Source organism: Puma concolor, chromosome D3 (assembly GCF_028749965.1).
Source record: "Puma concolor isolate L17-30 chromosome D3, mPumCon1.1.hap2, whole genome shotgun sequence".
In the NCBI taxonomy this organism is placed as follows: domain Eukaryota; kingdom Metazoa; phylum Chordata; class Mammalia; order Carnivora; family Felidae; genus Puma; species Puma concolor.
The window spans coordinates 36,939,024-36,959,432 of NC_141678.1; the positions used below are offsets into that span (position 1 = coordinate 36,939,024).

General features: G+C 44.7%; 1 long non-coding RNA gene across 1 annotated transcript; it reads left to right on the forward strand.

Annotated features, from left to right (window-relative positions):
* The first annotated feature begins 445 nt into the window (after positions 1 to 445).
* LOC147575504 (uncharacterized) lies at positions 446 to 10,897 on the forward strand. The gene is made up of 3 exons (XR_015242724.1): positions 446 to 508; positions 4,234 to 4,433; positions 10,762 to 10,897. It is a non-coding gene; the product is annotated as an uncharacterized LOC147575504 (long non-coding RNA).
* The last annotated feature ends 9,512 nt before the right edge of the window (positions 10,898 to 20,409 follow it).

The following is a 20,409-nucleotide window of genomic DNA, read 5'->3' on the forward strand; positions in this document are numbered from 1 at the left end:
AGTCACCTCCCGAAGACCCTATCTCCAGCTACAATCAATCACATTAGGGGTTAGAGCCTCAACATATGAATTTGGAAGTGGCTGCAGGCACAATTCAGTCCATAGCAAAATGTTATGGGCGTTTTCAAATTCACTAAATACCACCAAATTGCTCTCCGGAATGGTTTACCCATTTACGCGCTCATAAACAGGCTATGTAGTTACCATTTCAAATAGGAAATCAAAGAAATCAAAATGTTACACTTCTGTAACATTGTGGGGACACAAATTGATACCTGAAATTAGAAACTCATAAGACATGAATGTGAACGGGATTCCAGATTCTAGAAACCCTTAAATCATAGACCATAAGGAACCACACCCCCGGAAGTCACCTGAAGTGATGTGCGGGCAATGTCATAATCAGGCAGAGAGACTACACAAACACCACACGACTGATGAGCATAGCATTTCCCAGACATCTCCATGGAAATGAGTTCAGTTGGAGCACCTATATCATCTCATGAAGGTACTGTTCTGTGGAATGCAAGCTGGGAATTACTAGACCAGAGCAAAAGTGGACAGCAGTGTGGTGTTTCAGATAGTCACTTTCTCAGCTCCTGGGGCAAACACCACCTCTTACTAATGGCGTAGCGTAAGAAGGCCTTGGTCAAGAACTCATGAGGTTCAGAGTGCGTTGAACAGAGGTGTTAATCCTTTTCTGATCTGACATTTTGGTTTCTATGACTGGTTTTTTGCTAAGGTTCCAACTAAATGGTACCTTGTAGCCTTCTTTTCAGTAATTGCGTCCCTTGGGTGCGTATCTGTTACTCCAACCCTCTAGAACGGGGCCTACTTTGATCTTGCCTTCCTTTCATGGGATGGTCTTGCCCATCTAGCTTGATCTTCTGTCAGCTCCCTCATACAGCACACACACACCTGCCTCAGTTTCCTCCTTTTGCCATCAATGCATTCTGGCTACCCTTGGTCTGACCCACACTGCTGATGAGAAGACTGGGGACAGGGGCCAAAGGACAGACCCAGCACCAGGTGCTACCAAAAAAAAAAAAAAAAGCATAGATATAGCAGGTTAGCATGCATCCACAGAGTTGCTGTAATATTGGTGGCAACTGAAGGAAACGCAGTGCCCAGTCAAGAGGACTCTGGTTTGAGATGACATACACAACACAGCAACAGGTCCCAAGAAGCAGACAAAAACAGTAATGGCGGGACGCAGGGCACGTCATCCTCAAGGAGGTGAGGCAGCAAAGTCAACGGCATCGAGCAGGTCTGTATGAGGGAGCGGTCTCCACCACCCAGCTGGGGCTCAGGTATAGAGAGATTCAGGCCTTGGAAGGGGAGGTGGGAAAGACAAGGTCCTTTCAGGAGTCAGAGGCAATGAGACAGCTCACCAGGAACCCAGCATCCACGTATAAGAGTGGGAGGTGGGGTAAGAGCCCTGGGACCTGGGCCAAGTCGAACCTCAGTATCAGAACCAGAGCACCCTGGCGGGAGTACGACTACTGTGTAGTCCCCAAAGATGGACTTATGCGTCATTGTAGATTTGGATGGTCCTGGGGAGATGAGGGTGGCCTTCCCTGCAGGGGGAGACCAGTGGGGTCAGCCATGGCTGGGAAGAGATGCCATGGCGGAAATGAGCCAAATGGTATGATGGGAACCAGCTCCACTCGGGGGTCTCACAGACCTCCACCCGGGGATCCTCAGTCCTCCCATGAAGGGAGCTACGTTTGCAGTTGAGAGAAGCAGAAGGAGACAGATGTCAGCAAGAAGAGAAAACACATTGATCAACACGCTTAAAAGCAGCTAAATGGAAAATGTTGGAAGCCGAATTGTTTTCAAAAGCAGTTTGCAATGTTTATATACGCTGCCACAGTCTTATGGTTGTTTTCCAAACGTTGTGCCCTGACCAACGTAGATCTAAGTAGGAATCATATGTTGTATTTCTTAAACTACAAAAGCAGGGGCATTATGTGGGATCTGTTGACAATTGCACAAATGTAATGAAATACTGACAAGTTCTTTGTTCATGTCAGCATGCTGGGCTGCCTTGCACGGTCATTTCAAGACTTCAATTGACCTTAGAGTAAACTAAATTGAGAGCACTTAAAAAAAAAAAAAAAAAAAAGCTTACTAAAGAAATACTGTCTTCGGGTTATATCAACCACAAACTTCTATGAGATTCTGGTAGCTTCTTTTATCAGCACCTCTCACAAAGGGTGGAATAGATGTCACATGAAACGGGGGTGTTTACTGGGGACCATAATAGGGCTTTTGACATATATGAGCCTCTTTGCTCTTTTCTGCAAGTCAGGAGGTTCAGTGACTTTAAATAATAATAGTAATTATCGTCTATGTCTAGACTGCAGCCTTCCCCCTTTGTATGATGAGAGCTGCGAAAGTCTTTTGACTCGCATGCTCACGATTGCTCTGGAAACAAGAGGAAATATTGGTTGCCATGCAGAGGTTCTCTTATCTTTGGGTGGGGGGTGGGGGAGGCAGCATAGCTCCCTGACTCCACAGCTATGTTCAGGTCTGGATGCTCTGTCCCAGGGATACGAGGTGCTGCCCCTGTGCCCAGGCACTACTTTGCATCTACAGATGGGCTGTATTTGATTAAATCGAAGATGCCGCTAATTGTAGAATGTGCCATTATCCTACGTACCACTGATTTTATTTATTTATTTTTTAATATGAAATTTATTGTCAAGTTGGTTTCCATACAACACCCAGTGCTCCTCCCAACAGGTGCCCTCCTCAATGCCCATCACCCACCCCTCCCCTCCCTCCCACCCCCCATCAACCCTCAGTTTATTCTCAGTTTTTAAGAGTCTCTTATGGTTTGGCTCTCTCCCTCTCTAACTGTTTTTTCCCCTTCCCCTCCCCCTGTTAAGTTTCTCAGGATCCACATAAGAATGAAAACATATGGTATCTGTCTTTCTCTGTATGACTTATTTCACTTAGCATCACACTCTCCAGTTCCATCCACGTTGCTACAAAAGGCCCGATTTCATTCTTTCTCATTGCCAAGTAGTATTCCATTGTGTATATAAACCACAATTTCTTTATCCATTCATCAGTTGATGGACATTTAGGCTCTTTCCATAATTTGGCTGTTGTTGAAAGTGCTGCTATAAACATTGGGGTACAAGTGCCCCTCTGCATCAGCACTCCTGTATCCCTTGGGTAAATTCCTAGCAGTGCTACTACTGGGTCATACGGTAGATCTATTCTTAATTTTCTGAGGAACCTCCACACTGTTTTCCAGAGCGGCTGCACCAGTTTGCATTCCCACCAACAGTGCAAGAGGGTTCCCGTTTCTCCACATCCTCGCCAGCATCTATAGTCTCCTGATTTGTTCATTTTGGCCACTCTGACTGGCGTGAGGTGATATCTGAGTGTGGTTTTGATTTGTGTTTCCCTGATGAGGAGCGACGTGTACCACTGATTTTAAAAGTGGCCGCCAGTTCGAATTGTGAAACTGCTATCAACCTAGGCACGTCCTGCTTTTGGAGATGTGAATACATGAACATGGGAGGAGGTGGAGAAGTATCTTAGAGTAGACGAGAAAAAGTATTTATGCTATTCTGTGCAGCTTCCCGGAGGAAAATGACCGGGAAGCTTAGCAGAGCCTTGAACTTTTAAAGGCAAAAATAACATTGCAGGAAAAGCTACCTTTCAGTGAAAGTCTATAGGAGCCTGCAGAAAGGACTCGGCAGGTAGGATGAAGGGGTTTCTAGGGACGTGCCCTAGGAAGGCCCCAGGGTCAGTGTCTACCGGGGTTTCTCCGTGATGTGGAGGATGGGCCTGCACGAGGGTGGGTGGGGAGGTGTGTGGGCCCTAGCTTGCAATCAGATGGCAGCAGGCGGTCTGCTCCTGGGAGCAGTGATCTTCAGGCTGGGCTTAGGCTGGGCCCCTGTGGCCCGTCTCATCACCTGCCATCTCTCCAGGAACCTGTTTCCAGTTCTTCCTCCCTACGACCACTCCAGTCAGAAGCCATCTCTCCTTATAAATTCAGACACTTTTGAAAAACACTTTGCAAAATTCTTTCTCGCTTATTTCTCACGGCATCTGACCCCTTCTCTCCCCGGATGTATTGATGTAAGTCCCTCATGAGCTTCCTCACTCGGGCACCTCTGTTCTTAGCTCTCGCTCTACGCAGGGCAGGGGCTCAATAAGAGTCTAGTGTTTTGAACTAATGTTTTCTTTGCAACCTTCCTATATCTTTCTTTACAGGACTTGCCATCAGGCTGACCCATCTATGAGTCCAATGAGTAAATAAACCAACGGGACTGACCTTCAAAGGGAAAGAACCAGAAACCTCTCTCCATGTCAAGGACATTATAATCATGGCCTTGGAAATCTTCCTTCTCCATGATTGGAGCTGCTGGTGCTTCCAGTCAAGGCCAGGAAGAGGAAATGAATTCGTGGGAAAGGTGAGGCTGTTCCATTCAGGGTACTAATCTCACGCCCAGGGAACTGCCAGCTTGCAGACCCCGTTTGTGCTGACTCTCTCCAGAGATAAGTCTCATATTCGGAAAGCCTGTTAGCAGGTGACCTTGTCCATGGTCTTTCTGATACAGGGGCTGTGTGTTCTCATTTAGGGCCGAGGCCTGGCCCGTCTGTTAGCTTTTTTTTTTTTTTTTAATGTTTATTTATTTTTGAGAGAGATGGCACACTGCTTAGTTCATGCCCCGCATTGGTCAAAACAAACAGAACCAGACAAACACAAAAGCTAGGTTTCTATGTGGAAAAGACAGTCCAGCTCCAAGTGTAATAATTTAGAGCTTCTTCGGGGAGAAAAAAAACCCAGGAACCTAAAACCTAACCCCCAAATAAGAGGCTGCCTGCCCCCAATATGAAAATCGCTGGCCTCTATCTGCAGGAGTTTCCATCAAGTTCTTTCTCAAGGAGAAGGTGCACTGAGTCTGGAAAGCAGCGGTGTGAATACCTGAAAAAGATGAGAAAGGGCCCGCAGCCCTCAGGGAGCAAGGCTCCAGGGGTTCAGAGTTCTGGCTTTGGGCTCAGAAAGGATTGGATTCCGTCTAAACTCTGCTGACTACTGCCTGAGCAGTTTTCGGAAGTGCCTTAGTCCCTCTGAACCGCAGTTTCCCCTTCTATGGTGACTAGATTACTTATTCTGAGAGCAGACTGTGCGAGGCCCTAGGCTGAGTGGACAGGTTTCATCAAAGCCTAGGAGGTAGGTACCATCGTCACCCTCATTTCACAGAGAAGGTGAATAACAGGCCAGGTCATCCTGCCTCAAACGTAGTCAGTCCATGTTTTGGGGGTTATGACCACCACCCCGTTGAGCTGCAGCAAATCAATCTAAAGCACCTAGATCCCACTGGACGCTTGACCAACGGTGGCCGTGACCCACCAGCTAACGCTTGTCCCCAGCTCCGCCACTGGCCAGTCCCATCTTTTGACCGATCGTCGCATTTGAAGAAAATGAGGAGCTATGAATCCGTTAGCACTGATAATCAGAGGAGCTTCCTCTTGATTATCTATAATGAATCAAAGGTGTCACTGATTTATTGCATGCAGTTTAAATTCCATTTAGGCCGCCGAAAATTAAGCATTGTGAAGCTGTTCCCAATCACATTGTCTCTTGTGTGGCTAAGAAGTTATTAATTTCCTAATCCCGTCTGATATTTCAAACACGGGATGTAGCTACTTTGTCCACACAGAGAGCATCTTTGAGAGGCAGGTATTTCCTTCTTCTGATGGAAGATGACACTCTGTTTTGTCTTCAAAAAGGATGTTCCTGGTAAGTAGCTCTTAAGAGTGTATTGTGAAATGAAGCCAAGGTAGCAGGTAGACTGGCAGCCCAGATGTCTGTGGAGAATTAACTTGTCAAAATACAATCCCATTATTAGACACACTGCTTTTGTTTCTCTCCTTTGTCTTTATACCGTTCCAAATTTAGACCAAGTCGGGAAACAAGAAAGGGGGCTGACGGGTGACATGAAGAAGTTGGTAAGTGAAAGTCTATCCTACCGTTGCCGAACATTCTGAAACTCTTCTTTTTAAAATTAAATCATTAGCGGGGCACCTGGGTGGCGCAGTCGGTTAAGCGTCCAACTTCGGCCAGGTCACGATCTCGCGGTCCGTGAGTTCGAGCCCCGCGTCAGGCTCTGGGCTGATGGCTCGGAGCCTGGAGCCTGTTTCCGATTCTGTGTCTCCCTCTCTCGCTGCCCCTTCCCCGTTCATGCTCTGTCTCTCTCTGTCCCAAAAATAAATAAACGTTGAAAAAAAAAATTTTTTTTTTTAAATTAAATCATTAGGGGCGCTTCGGTGGCTCAGTCGGTTAAGCGACCGACTTCAGCTCAGGTCATGATCTCACGGTCTGTGGGTTCGAGCCCCGCGTCGGGCTCTGTGCTGACAGCTCAGAGCCTGGAGTCCGTTTCGGATTCTGTGTCTCCCTCTCTCTCTGCCCCTTCCCCGCTCATGCTCTGTCTCTCTTTCTCCTTCAAGAGTAAATAAACATCAAAAACAATTATAAAAAATAAAATTAAAATTAAATCATTAGGGGGCGCCTGGGTGGCTCAGTCGGTTAAGCGTCTGACTTTGGCTCAGGTCCTGATCTCATGGCTCGTGAGTCTGAACCCCACATCGGGCTCTGTGCTGACAGCTCAGAGCCTGGAGCCTGCTTTGGATTCTGTGTCTCTGTCTCTTTCCCACCCACCCCCCCGCTCTGCCTCTCTCTCTCTCTCTCTCTCTCAAAAATAAATAAACATTAAAAAAAAAGCTAGAAAATTACATCATTAGAACAAACTATATTCTGGGTGTATGTGCTCTGCCCACACCTGTAAGAACACAACAAAATGATACAAACACACAGAAGACATAAGACACTTAACTGTGTAGTACTGTTTGTTATTCCGGTTGTTTTGACAACACACAAAAGAAGACTTGCTGAATTTTAAAAACTGTAACAAACTATGCTGATACGATTACACCTTCAAATAAACAATTGGATGATTTCAGTTTGATTTCTGTGAGTTTAAGAACTTAAAATTATCCCAGCTTCCAGGTGTTCGTTCTTGTAAGTCAAACATCATTTAGCCTTTACGTATTTCTATTCTGTTATCATTCTGTTATCATTTTTCTTATTGAAGTATAATTGGTACATAATTGAAGCTCTTAACTCTTGCTGCAAATTGTACCTTGATGCCCTCTGAGCTTGTCTCCAGGCCCTGATGGGGGCTCCATGTTCAGCCAAGCAAAGCTGCCGTTTAAAACAGCATTTAAACATTTCTTTTTAATGCTTACTTATTTTGAGAGAGACAGAAAGCATGTGAGCAGGGGAGGGGCAGAGAGAGAGAGGGAGAGAGAGAGAGAATCCCAAGCAGGCTCCACGCTGTCAGCATAGAGCCCAACGCCGGGCTTGAACTCACCGCGAGATCATGACCTGAGTTGAAACCAAGCTGGATCCTCAAACGACTGAGCCACCCAGGCACCCTGAGAATGTTCATTTCCAAGCTCTGAAGAGTCCAACTCACTAACTGGGCACACTATAATATGCACTAGGCCAGAGAGCTAACTGTGCACAGCGATATGGCCATGAAATGTGAATGGCTACAATTTCCTGGGTTAGAAATAATGCCCTTTACTAAACTGCCTAGAAAAAACCATGTTTATTTAACTACATGCTTTCCATCTGGCAACATTCGTACCACTAGTTTCATCCAATTACTTAAATGTTGATCATTTGTTAAATTTGAAAACTTTTAAGTCAATCTTAAAAAGTGACACCACTCTCTAACACATTTATTATTAGTAGCGTATAGAGACAAAGAAAACAAGTGGAATATGCTACAATAATGGAGATCATCACAACCACGTGGCTTTAGAAAATATGCGTTTGCATTTTGTTTCTCTTTTTGTTTTCATATTCAAACCCTTTGTCCAAAATGCAAGTTCCTGCTTTACTTCCTGGAGGCATGGATACATACTTCCTTAGAGCTGTTTCCTTGGGAGTACAGAAACTAGCCAGAGTCCAATCAAAATATAAAATAATAAGGATTTAAGATCAGAAAGGATTTGTGTGCCATCCTGGCTGGGTAGCAAAGATGACAAAGAAGGAAAGAGCCCTGGCCAGCCCCTCCCTTCCAGAGACGCCTGCAAAAAGCCACGTGTCCCAGCCTTTGATGCTCCGTTCCCCAAAAAGCAAATAACAGAAATTATTCTGCACTGCAAGACCGACAGACAAGCGAGCTCCAAAAAAGGAGGCTTCCTCCTGCAATCCAGGTTTTGCTCCCAAACCACAGGACAGGAAGCAACATGTTTCCGCAAACCACTTCCCCAGGAAGAGCTTTCTCCCTCCTTCCTGCCGGGGCTCAGTCCCCCGAATATCACTTGGTTTTATCACAACATGTTTGGATCATATATGTTCCGTTTCCACGTGCATGTCTTTCCACGCACGCTGCAGACAAGCACCGGAGATTTGACTACACAGATTCTTTCAAAGGAGACAGAGAGACAAGCTTGTATAGATTTGGGAGGTCACCCCCTTTTTGCCCACATGGGAGATTGATTACCTGTTTACAAGTGAGATCTGTGCGGAGCATTCTTCACTGTAGAACAAGCAGTTGACATGATGTTGCTGGTGTTTGCGGAGCCAAAGAGCACGAAGGCAGTAAAGAAAGGGACTGTCACATCAGACAGAAGATGTAATCTGCTCTTAAATTTTTCCTCTTGGCGTGAGCGTACACATTTTATAAGCAGGGGGAAATCCTGCTAAAAGCCCTCTCCATGCCGTTTTAAAAACACTGAATAATGGCATGTCTGCGACTTTTTTGTACCATTTTCTGTAGTTGAATCCAGTTTGTATTATCTCGCAACCTGTTCTAAACGCGAGTGAAACCTGACGTTGCCAAGCTCGAAATTTCGCTCCCGCAAAGTGTTCTAAAACTTGTGTTTCTTTCTCTTGTTTCTAAAACACGGCTTGAATGTCTTTGCAGGAGCTTTAGTATTTGGGGTCTGGCTGAAGCGGAATGAAACGGCTTCATGCTGGCTGGAGTTCAGCAGTTAACATTTTAGAAACCGTCTAAATGAGGGAGGGAGGAAGCGCAGCTGAAATAGACAGGAATCTACATTCACGTGGCCATCAAAGGAACAGAGAGAGCCGGCTGGCTGCTAGGGCCCCCGTGAGCTGCGGCAGGCCTCAGAAGAAATATCCGCGATCCGCAGGAACATTGGCAGGGGCGAGGGGAAAGAAAAGCTTTTCTCGGGGCTACTGTTCGAGGATTTTTTCACTGATATACAAAGGGACAAGAGAAACCCATCTCTGACAAGGACATTGCTACATCAAACCCAGCTTCAAGAGACTGCTTAAAAACGAGTCTGCTGCTCCGCTGCTCCCGGCGGGGTGGGGGGTGGGGGCGCTGATTTACATGCAGGGGGTGGGAGGGGAGCCACGGGGATGGCTCCAGCCCAGCACCCAGCCCTCATGCCTGGAACGGAGCAAGCAGTAGATGTCTAGGGCCTTCGAGAGGAAAGCCATGCCTATGTGGTCTATGCCACTGAAATGCCAGGACGGCCTGGCACGTATGTGAGCACCGTGAACGCGCTCAGGAGTTCTATCAAAGCGCCAAGGTTGCTGCAGGCTGTGAGGTCAGTTCACCTGTTGCCAGTCCATGGAAAGGGCTGGTGCTTGAGCCCCGCAGCTGTGCAAAGGCTAATGAGGAGCAAACTTCCCTGCAGCTGTGCTATTATTGATGTCTCTCCCAGGCCTGGGGCTGTCGCGCTGAGGAAGGGCACAGAGGCCACAGGCCAATTACACAGGAAATTTTCAGTTCCCTCACACACCTGGAGGGACGCAGGTGAGGCCGGAAGAACAGGGGCTGCCCACGATGAGGGCAAAGGTGCCGCCATCTCCCCAGTGGGATGACAGAGAACAGTTGCCTCCTGGACAACAGATTAAGGACATTTTCACCTAAGTGCTCAAGATGAGATTTGACAATTTCCTGGCAAGTAACTAAACAGTAAGGAAAATAGGGGATTTAAATATCAATGGTTTTAATAGGTAAAATTAGCTGACCTCTCAGAAAAGAATTGAAATGAGATGGGAAGATGCCTACCTATTTCGAGAACTTGCTGGAAAAGATTTCAAAGGGTTATTGTTGTGTTTTTGTTTCCAGTAATAACAGCTCTACAAAAGCAATGTAAACTATGAATAGAAATAATAATATGTAGTATAATCCAGTCACAGGGAGAATGCTGAAAGCTCATAGTCCCGTTTCCTTTCGGTCCAATTTTAGATTTTCCTATACAAGAGAAATAACAAAGATTATGGCGAAAATTCTTTTTCTCTCCCTTTTGAAAAAACATTTACTCCATAATTAGAATTTTTGATTCCATACTAATGAAGTGATATGGATGCAGGGATATTTGAAATTCACAGCTAATTCATAAATACTATCTTGCCAAGAATTTCAGCTCCTACCCCAGGAGACCTCTCTATATGGAGCACAGGACTGAAGCAAACGTGCTTTGGGCTTGGCTAGTTTAGCTTTTTTGCACCTAATGGGGGGTGAACTGACACAGAGGTGAATCCAGCCGAGTCATGGCTGTTCTGCCAGAGGAAGGCTCCGTTGGGGCCCCTTGTGGGTGTCAGGAGACCTTGGTGGGCATTGCTAGAAGCCAAGGCCTGGTGCCAGTGGCTGGGAAATTTGGGGGCGTGGGGGTGCAATCAGGTCTGGAGAGGTAGGCAAAATTCTCATTCAATTCTAGTAAACAACTATTTCCCTATTTCCAAAGGAGGTCGTGATCATATCGCCCCCGCCCTGAGTTACTCCAGGACCAGAAAACTAGAAATCACCCCTGCATAGCCCAGAGCCCGTTGGAATTATTCAAACTCCCCAACCGTAAGTTGACTCAGTCTACCTACCCTGCCTTGCCCATTCCCTTCCTGGAAAACCCCACACAGGCTCTAGGTCACGCTCTCCCCTGTTCATTTCTGTCTCCTGATGGACTTGGTACTTCTCATGTGGCCCTGCCTGGCTCAGTGTGTGTGCTGGCTCCAGGCATCTGGGAGTTGAAACTTCTTCCTTCATGACAGATTATTTCTGTGTCTTATGTCCAGTTCTACCTGATCGAAACAAATCCCCAGTACTTTTAACCCAACAGGGTGACCGTGTGAGGTTGGGTGGTGGGCTCACGGCCGTCCTGTTCCTGTGCAATGCCGATGGGGGTGGGGCATCCAGGAATCTGCACGTAATTCTGCTGAGGGGAGTCTGAGCATCAGAGCTGCAAACACAGGACGAGGAACACCCAGGCCTGGGAAGCAGGACTGGTAGGATCAGGTCAAGAAGAGAGCCCTCATTTAAAATGTACTTACTTTTTCATGCAGCAATTCCCCTTCTGGAAGTACATCGTTGGGAAATAACTAGACGCGCACAAATATCCTTGATAATTTTTTTATATTGCACGCTCTTTGTAATAAAAAAAGAAATCAGCTTAGGGTCATGCCATTTCACTAATTCGTGTGTGTGTTTATTCGTGCACTTTCCAAATTCTGTATAGTGAACATGTATTACTGATTTAACTTAATTATCCTCTGGCATACAGGCTGGGCTATCCCTAGAGCAGGACAGCAAAGCACTGAGTACCCAGGAGATTCCTGTAGAAGGAGTATGGACAATGAGATACCCTTCCCCCACAAAGACTGGAGAAGTTCTGCACTGAGGGCTTTGTAAACAGCGAATGTTCAAAAACCCCAGGCAGTGTGGTCTTAGGACAAAGCATGACACAAGTTTATTTCCAAACCCCACCCGCTAGTGGGGAAGAGGTGCCAATACTGCGGTCCCTGGCTCTGAGATGAGGTCTGGAGGCATCGCTGATGGGAGGCTCCCCTGGCCACAGGGGTGTTATTGAGCCTGGGCAGACAGGTGATGCTGTGGCAACGCTCCAGTTGGTGTAGAGAACTCATAATTAGCAACAGCGGGGTTGCGAAGCAAGGAGCCCAAAAAAGAAAGAAAGGAGGAAACATAACCCGCCAGCCAAGGGCAAGAATAATCCACCCACCAGATCATCAATCCCTTAATAACCAAGGGATGATGATACCTACATTAAATACACTTTAAAAGGAATGAATGCAGTGACCATGATAAGAATACAATAATTTGTGGAAAGGGCAAACCTCAGAGCAGAGGGTAGTTAATCCATCTACAAGGAAAGGAAATCAATATTGATCAATTCATTTCAAGTTAAGATCTCTATTTTCATTAGGAAACCATTCTTTCTTTCTCAAATTTAAGGACGTGGGTAGCAGTGGCTGTCTCTTTTCAATCCCTCCAGGATGCTCAAGGGAACAAACAGACCTGAGAAACTCAGGTGCGTTTGAAATCAATGCTCAGAGAATACTTGCTTGTTGCATGTAATTGAAGTCCTGTGGTATTTTTACAATTGCAAAGAATTGTTATTAAAATGTGGGCACCCCGAATTTTAAGTCTGCTAGATTCATGAGGCAGCCGCTTCCTGACAAATAACCTGTGACAATTTCATAACATCAGGTTCAGAAACCTCATTAGACTACGCACGAGGTGCAGCTGAAGCGCTCACTGGTTTCTGAGGGTTTGTGAAAATGTAATTAGGCAAACCACAGGCGTCTGCAAATGTGGTGCTTTTGCTCCAGACGGGTGGGTCTCAGGGTCCTCCAGAGCTCTCACGGGGACGGTTTACTCTCAGTGTCAGCAACTCGCACACATACCTAAGATGGTCTTTTTGCTCTTGGAGGAGAAAGTACTGCCAAATGGATGGATTAAATGATAGATGGCTGCTCGGTTCCGTTAGAGTCCTGTGTGTGCCATCAGATGCTGGGACGCTTTGGGGGATACAAAATGGATGCACGGTCATGGTCACTGATGCCTGTGCCCTTGCAAGATCTGTCCATCAGATTGGCTATAGGTTCTAAGCAGAAAATACCATCCGATCCCTGTAGAGCTAATGGCCACTGCTCCTCTGTGTGCATGCAGTCAAGGCCCTTCCCTGGAAGCTGCCTGTTGGCCATGCCTCGGTAGCGAATCTGTTTTAATGGGTGTTACATCTCCACGTTGGTGAAGCAAATGGTAGTGGGACAGGCAGACGAGATGCCAACACACCGTCCAGACCGTGGATGAAAAGTTCCTGGATAAAGGGAACCACTGCAGCGTGCTGTGATGAATGAAACAGCAGGCTTTGGAATCTGACAGATCTGGGTTGAGCTCCAGACACACCATCTAGCACCTTTCGATCGTTTAGATGCGATATATTTACATGCTATTCAGTATCTATGAGCCTCCGTTTCTCTCCTATCAAATTATAAGTATTTCCCTTATGGTGTTTTAGTGAGGATTAAATACTATGATATATATGGGGTGCCTGGGTGGCTCAGTCAGTTAAGCATCTGACTTCAGCTCAGGTCATGATTTCGCCGTTCGTGGGTTCGGACCCTAGGTCAGGCTCTGTGCTGACAGCTCAGAGCATGGATCCTGCTTCAAGATTCTGTGTCTCCCTCTCTCTCTGCCCCTCCCCTGCTAACACTCTATCACTCTCCGTCTCTCAAAAATAAACATTAAATTTTTTTTTAAATTAAATAAATGCTACGATATATGGTGAGATTATTTTCAGAAGAATTAACTGATGTGTACCCCCAAATTTTCTCTCTCTCTCTCTCTCTCTCTCCCTCACACACACACACACACACACACACACACACACACACACACACAGACATTGCCTTTTACCTTCTCCATGTTTTAATGATCTGCTAATCCTGAGGCCTTTTAATCCCAAGTGAAAGTTGAACCAGAAAAAAGAAAAAGTCACATTCCCAGCTTTTAACGCAGACAAAGCAAATCGCAACAAAACAAAACAACCCTCATTCTCCCAGGAAAATGTGAGAATACTTGTTCTGTCAGATCTCTTAGTCCTGCCCTGAACCTTCCCTGTACGCTATACTGCAGGAGGGGAGCAGACTTGGGTGCTTGTACAACCAAAGAAGGTCCACTGGTCCACTAGGAACCCAGTCTCAGGGGACAAAAATTTCCCCTCTCAAAGTGCAGAGGCCAGGTAAGAACTGAGAAAATTACTTGCCCCTTTAGCAATACTAGCTTTTCTCTTTCTCAGCCACGGGATTTTATGCCTCAGCCCATGCCCCTCCGAGTGGGCATTTAGCATTGCCTGACAGTTTTGTTACAACCCAGTGGTGGTAGAGGGAGGGTTCTTCGAATATCAAGCGGGCACAAACCGGGGATGCTGTTCAATATCCTCCACACACAGGACAGCCTGCTTCCTCCACAACAAAGAATTATTGGATCCAGCATGGCAATAGTGCCACGCTGAGAAATCCTGCTCTCAACCAGTACTTTGCAACCTTAGTCGTATGTCATGATCGTGTCAGGGAGCTTTAACAAAATATATAGGCCCTGTCCTCTGGAGTTCTGATGTGATGGTTTTCAGGTGGCCCCACGGTTTCGTTTTTTGTTTGTTTTTCCAATTCCGTGTGGATGTGTGATAAAATCCACAAGACAATAAAATTTGCCATCTTGACTGTTTTAAGTCTACAGTTCAGTGGTAGGAAGTCCATTCACAGAGTTGTGCCGCCATAATTCCCATCCATTTCCAGAACTCTTTTCGCCTTGTTCAACTGAAACTGTGCCTATTAAGCAGTAATTCCGCATTCCCCTCTCCCTCCACCCCCTGGTAACCACCCTTCTCCTTACTGTCCCTATAATTTTGATTATTTTAGATGCCTCATATATGTGGAACCATACAGCATCTGTCTTTTTATGTCTGACTTACTACTTTTGGCATAATGTCTGCCATGGTCATCTACGTTGCAGCGTGTCTCAGAGGTACCTTCCTTTTAAAGTTCGTTGTATAGACATACATTTGGTGTGTCCATTCATCCATAGACAGAGGGGTCACAGGAGTTGGGACCAGGAAGAGCGAGGGTAGTGCCGAGAGAAAAAAATTAATTCTCACCCTCCTCTGCTTTGCTCTAGTGTGCAGGACAGGGTCAGAATGACACCTGGAGATACCTCTGAGGGGGACCTGCTCATCAAGTGAGCGAAATCAACTTTTTTTAGGGCCACAACCATTTTTCTTCTGTGGGCTTAACAACGCCCTGAGACGGGGCGCTTGGGTGGCTCAGTCGGTTGAGCGTCCGACTTCGGCTCAGGGCACGATCTCGCGGTCCGTGAGTTCGAGCCCCGTGTCAGGCTCTGTGCCGACTGCTCAGAGCCTGGAGCCTGTTTCAGATTCTGTGTCTCCCTCTCTCTCTGACCCGCCCCCGTTCATGCTCTGTCTCTCTCTGTCTCAAAAATAAATAAACGTTAAAAAAAAAAAAATTTAAACAACGCCCTGAGAAGTTTACTTGCGTTGCCTTGTCTGGTATTACTTTACTCCCACGGTGTAGCTCACCCCGGTTCCAGGTCTGACTCTTACTGGAAGAAGTTGGAGGCACTGCTAGAATCTAAACATCACATTCAGACATCCCAGCCAGATGCCTCACAGGTAAGTGTTGTCATAGCATGAAAGATTCAACACTTTGCTAGAGCAGTGATTCCTAAGCTAATATATTATAACCGTCCAGGCAAGCCTGATGAAGTTATGGACCCTGTCCTCAGAAAACCACTCAGGTGCCCCCCACACATCTAATACTGCCTTTTCAAGACAGCCTATCCTCTCGGGTCCACCAACAATCACATCTTGATTAGAGCTCACACATGATTCTTTGTCCCTGTATCCTGTAATATTTATTTCATGAGGCCATGAATAAACTTTAGCCCTTCTCTAGCTTAACTTTCTAAATTACTCTCCTGAATTTTTTGACCGTTGGGTGAAATAAGATAGAGGAGAATAGTTCAGGCTGACTTTCAGACAGAGTACTTTGTTTTAATGGTTATGGATTGGTAAATTGTAATACATTTTTCTTCTCTAATCTCTATGCATTGGACATGTCCAAAATACAAATAGCTGTTGCTGGTGTGAGCGCCCAGTTCATATTGTTTCCAGTGGGGCATGAATTCTGTAGGTGAAAATAACCTGTTCCTCTTTCTGTATATCTTGACTATTACTTTAAAAAGCCCTGAGAGGGAGAGAGCCAAAGCATAAGAGACTCTTAAAAACTGAGAACAAACTGAGGGTTGATAGGGGGTGGGAGGGAGGGGAAGGTGGGTGATGGGCATTGAGGAGGGCACCTGTTGGGATGAGCACTGGGTGTTGTATGAAAACCAATTTGACAATAAATTTCATATTAAAAAATAAATAAATAAAAATCCCTGGAGGTAGATTATAATCCTTTCCTTCTTTGGTACTCTGCGTTATTTTGCTTGCAAATCCAAGCCTCACTCCCAGAACATAAATGAAGTTTACTGCAAATGAGACTGTTATAAAACTTTGAAGAAGACAATCTTCATGTGAAGGTAATCCTTTAAGAAAAAAAATTTTTAAAGCTAATCATACCCTCATATGGAAAATGGATAAAATTGAGAAGCACTCATGGGTTATAGAGTTTATCACTTGTGGCTCACATGGCCCAGTCCTATCATAGCCAGAAGTAATCACATTGCTTTATAGCCACTCTGCTGCCCGTATGGTCTCAGTCCAGCTCCTAATTCAAGTGTCTGGTGATACAAAAGCTATTGTCCGCCACCATAGGCTCAGGAGGAAGCAGCCATGGGAGCCCCGGCCATTCGCCCTTTCTTCGAGTGAGCACTCCCGGGTAGGGTTTGGGCTCATTAGTTGTAACAGACTGTGGCCCTGGCCACATGGTCCCCATGTGAGAACAAACGGAAGAAACTTGTTTCTCCAGGGCTTCCAATCTGGCATTCGCCTTCAGAGCCAGCCCTATTCAAAGACTCTGAAAGAAAAGTGACTCATCTTCTGTCATTAGTACAAGTCTGTGATCCAGGTAAGAGTAAGGACTCCCCACAGTGTGGAAAATTTGGCCATCTCTGAAGTCTGTCATTACTTGCCTTTTATAAGCTAACTTCCTCACATTGGTCAGTTCAAACTTCACTGGAGACCCAGACAAAGACAGTTAAAAGGGCAGGCAGAGAAGAAAGGCATACCTGAAAGGCGATATTTCTGATGGGTCAGAACATTTATAGTAAACATTCCAGATACAGAGAAACCAGTCTAGTCATGAAATATCGGGGGCAGAATAAGGTTGGTTATGTTTTGGTATAAAATGAATGTCACATATGACTTACTAAGATGAGAGCCGATGTACCTATGTTTGTGAGTCCATACTCCGCAAACACTCTTCTAGGGCTTGAATTCTAAGGCTCTCGTCTCTGGCTGTAGGATCTTGGGCAAATTAACTTCTCTGTGACGAGTTTTCACATCTGTACACTGGGGTGTACGTAATATCTGTGTAATTTGACTTGTTGAAATTTAAGCAAAATAATGTATGTAAAGTATTAGAGCCCATAGGCAGTGTTTCAAACGATCACTCATTCAACACGTATTTACTGAATGGCAGTGACAGGCCAGGTGTTGTGCAAATCATACACACCGCCCCCTGCAAGAAAAAAAAAAAAAGCTCATGGAGATCGCACTTTATACTGAGTACTCAATAAATATTCACATTTTATAGCATACAGTCAATAAACAGTTCTACAAAGAATCTAATCGATTTGCGTCATCATGGATGGAACATGGTTTCCAGGAGGCTGAAATCCTGTTTGTCCAGGCACACTGTTCAGAGGAGGTGACCACCCTCAGGATAAGTTTCCTGATGTGTAATGAATCCCTGCTCTTTCTTGACATTAATTCTAAAGTTTATTTATTTATTTGTTTTGAGAAAGTGAGAGAGAGAGAGAGAGAGGATCGTCAGAGAGAGGAGAGAGAGAGAATCCCAAGCAGGCTCCTCACTGTCAGTGTAGAACTTGACCCAGGCTCGATCTCACGAACCGTGAGATCATGACCCCAGCCAAAATCAAGAGTCCAACGCTTAACCAACTGCGACTCCCAAGCTTAAAATAATATCGCTTCAAATATTCATCCCCCGTGGCCAAGGACCTGATGGACTGAGATTGTGTCTAGAACCTTACAGTCTTCAACGCCGCTCGCCGTGGCCCCACAGCACAGAGACTGTCGCGGCAGGGCAGGAAGGCCCTGCCAGTGAGATGATCCGTCCTGATCACTGCTGTTGTGGCGGCTACAAGTTTTTGGCTTCAGTGTGGCACTCGAGCCCATCTGTCTTGATAGCTACAGCCCCTCTTGACCTTTAGTGTGTCTTTGCCCCTACTTAGTGTGTGGAAGCCGTGAATAAAGGCATTGTTGGTGTTTCTGCTCCCGGACTTGGAGCATGCTGGCTGGTGCGGGCTGAGCCCATTGTCTGCCTCCAACAAATCGCAGCGATAAGAGGTGTGAGTTAGAGACCCGACACCTGAGACATCGCCTTTCCACATCCCGTGGGTAATGAACCAACCAAAGTTGCTGACCCCTCTTCCAGTAAGTTCCAATTCACTACTGTTAATCTTTTTCACATTTAAGATTGCATGAACAGCTATGCAAATTAGCAGAGGCTTATAAACTCAGGATTTGAAAGAAATTGAGCTCCTCTAAAATGAATTGATGGACAAGTAAGAATTTAACCAAAAATTTCCAATATACTCCACAGTCCTGGAGAAATAGTTCTGCCTACCACCAGGGAGAGATTTCAAAAAGCACACAAAAGAATGTATATACACCATTAAAATGTCTTTGTATGAAACTTTATAAGCTCTATGTAGGGTGTATATATACATAGCAACATTACATTATATCCATATACACACATACATTACACATACCTGTTTGAGTCTCTGAATTAATATACAACTTTGTGGCATGAGCATAATTTACACCAATATGACTCTTTGTGGCATGAGCATAATTTATACCAATATGACTCTTTAAAAATAAAACCATAGAGTTAGCTTTAAAGGATGATATATCCATGAACTTTTAAATGAGATAATAACAAAATAAAATCTGTAGATTTGTATAAATGATGTGTGAATCAAATGAGTATCATTTTCGTTGAGGTTCAGAAATTATTTTCATGTTCCAAAATGATGTTAGAAAATATTCAACTTTGGGGCGCCTGGGTGGCTCAGTTGGTTAAGTGTCCAGCTTCGCTCAGGTCATGATCTCACGGTTCGTGGGTTCGAGCCCCATGTCAGGCTCTGTGCTGACAGCTCAGAGCTTGGATCCTGCTTCAGATTCTGTGTCTCCTCTCTCTGCCCCTTCCCCGCTCATGCTCTGTCTCTCAAAAATGAATAAGTGTTAAAAAAATTTTTAAAGAAAATATTTAACTTTGCCATTAAAATAGATTTTTGTCATTGTCGTCAGTTTGCTGAATGATTTAAATTTTAAAAATATATATGTCATTTAGATTTGATTTAGACTGAGGCTCTGAAAAATTCCTGTGTCTTCTTTTGGCTCCATTAAAGTTGCTGCCAAAAATCCACGAATTTCATCACAGTTAAAAGGTTCAAGTTTCATTCCATTCAATATTTTATAACAGTGAGTGGCAAAGTGGACTTCCTTGAGTTTTCATGTGAGATAGCAGAGGATAACCATAAAGAGAAGACAAAAGTGATATAATTCACAGACTGGGTCAGAAGCCCCCAGTCGAGTTGTACATTTGCAAGATTTACGTCTCCAAAGTTAGAAACTGCAAGAATTAAAAAATAATGTAGGAATATCTCTGAAAAGGCAGAAAAGTGCTTTTCAAGTTTGAATCGCCCCTTCTCTGAATATTTTTTCTTATTAAAAGAAAACAGGTGCTATAACTTTAGTTGTAACTTTAGTTATATACTCTCTTGAAACAGTATTACAATTGCCTCTATGGGTCATCTGTTTGCTGTTGGATATTCTGAAAGGGTTTAAATCTATTTTATATATTTTTCTTCTAGTTGCTAAAATAAGTCTTAGAAAATTGTAATTTTTTTTGGTATTAATTGGTTTCAAAGCCTCTTGAAATAAAAGTGACCCAGCAGCAGAGTTAAAATATTGCAGCCTTACAGAAAAAGTAAACATAATACTTCCTTCAGGAAAAATAGGATTTTCAACAAGATACAGAGACATTAATGTTGTTTACTTTTTATGCATTTTCCTCTTAATTTTCAAAGCAAGGTCATAGTGATAGAATCATTAAAATAAAGGTTAAAAAGAGCCAAGAAAGACAATTGAACTAATGTTTGTCCCAGGCAGCCCCAGTTAAGGGAGAATTTCTCCAAGACATAAGGAATGCTAACAAATATTTCTTCAGCAAAATTTCCATTCTCTGCGTTCATTCCAATTGCTTAAATTGACTTATAACAATCCACAGTCACTGGTGTTTTAAAGGCCTTGTTGACAATGGAACATGGATTTGTCGATCAAAATTATTTTACAAAATCTGGGGGAATGTCCTCTTAGTAAGCTGCTTTA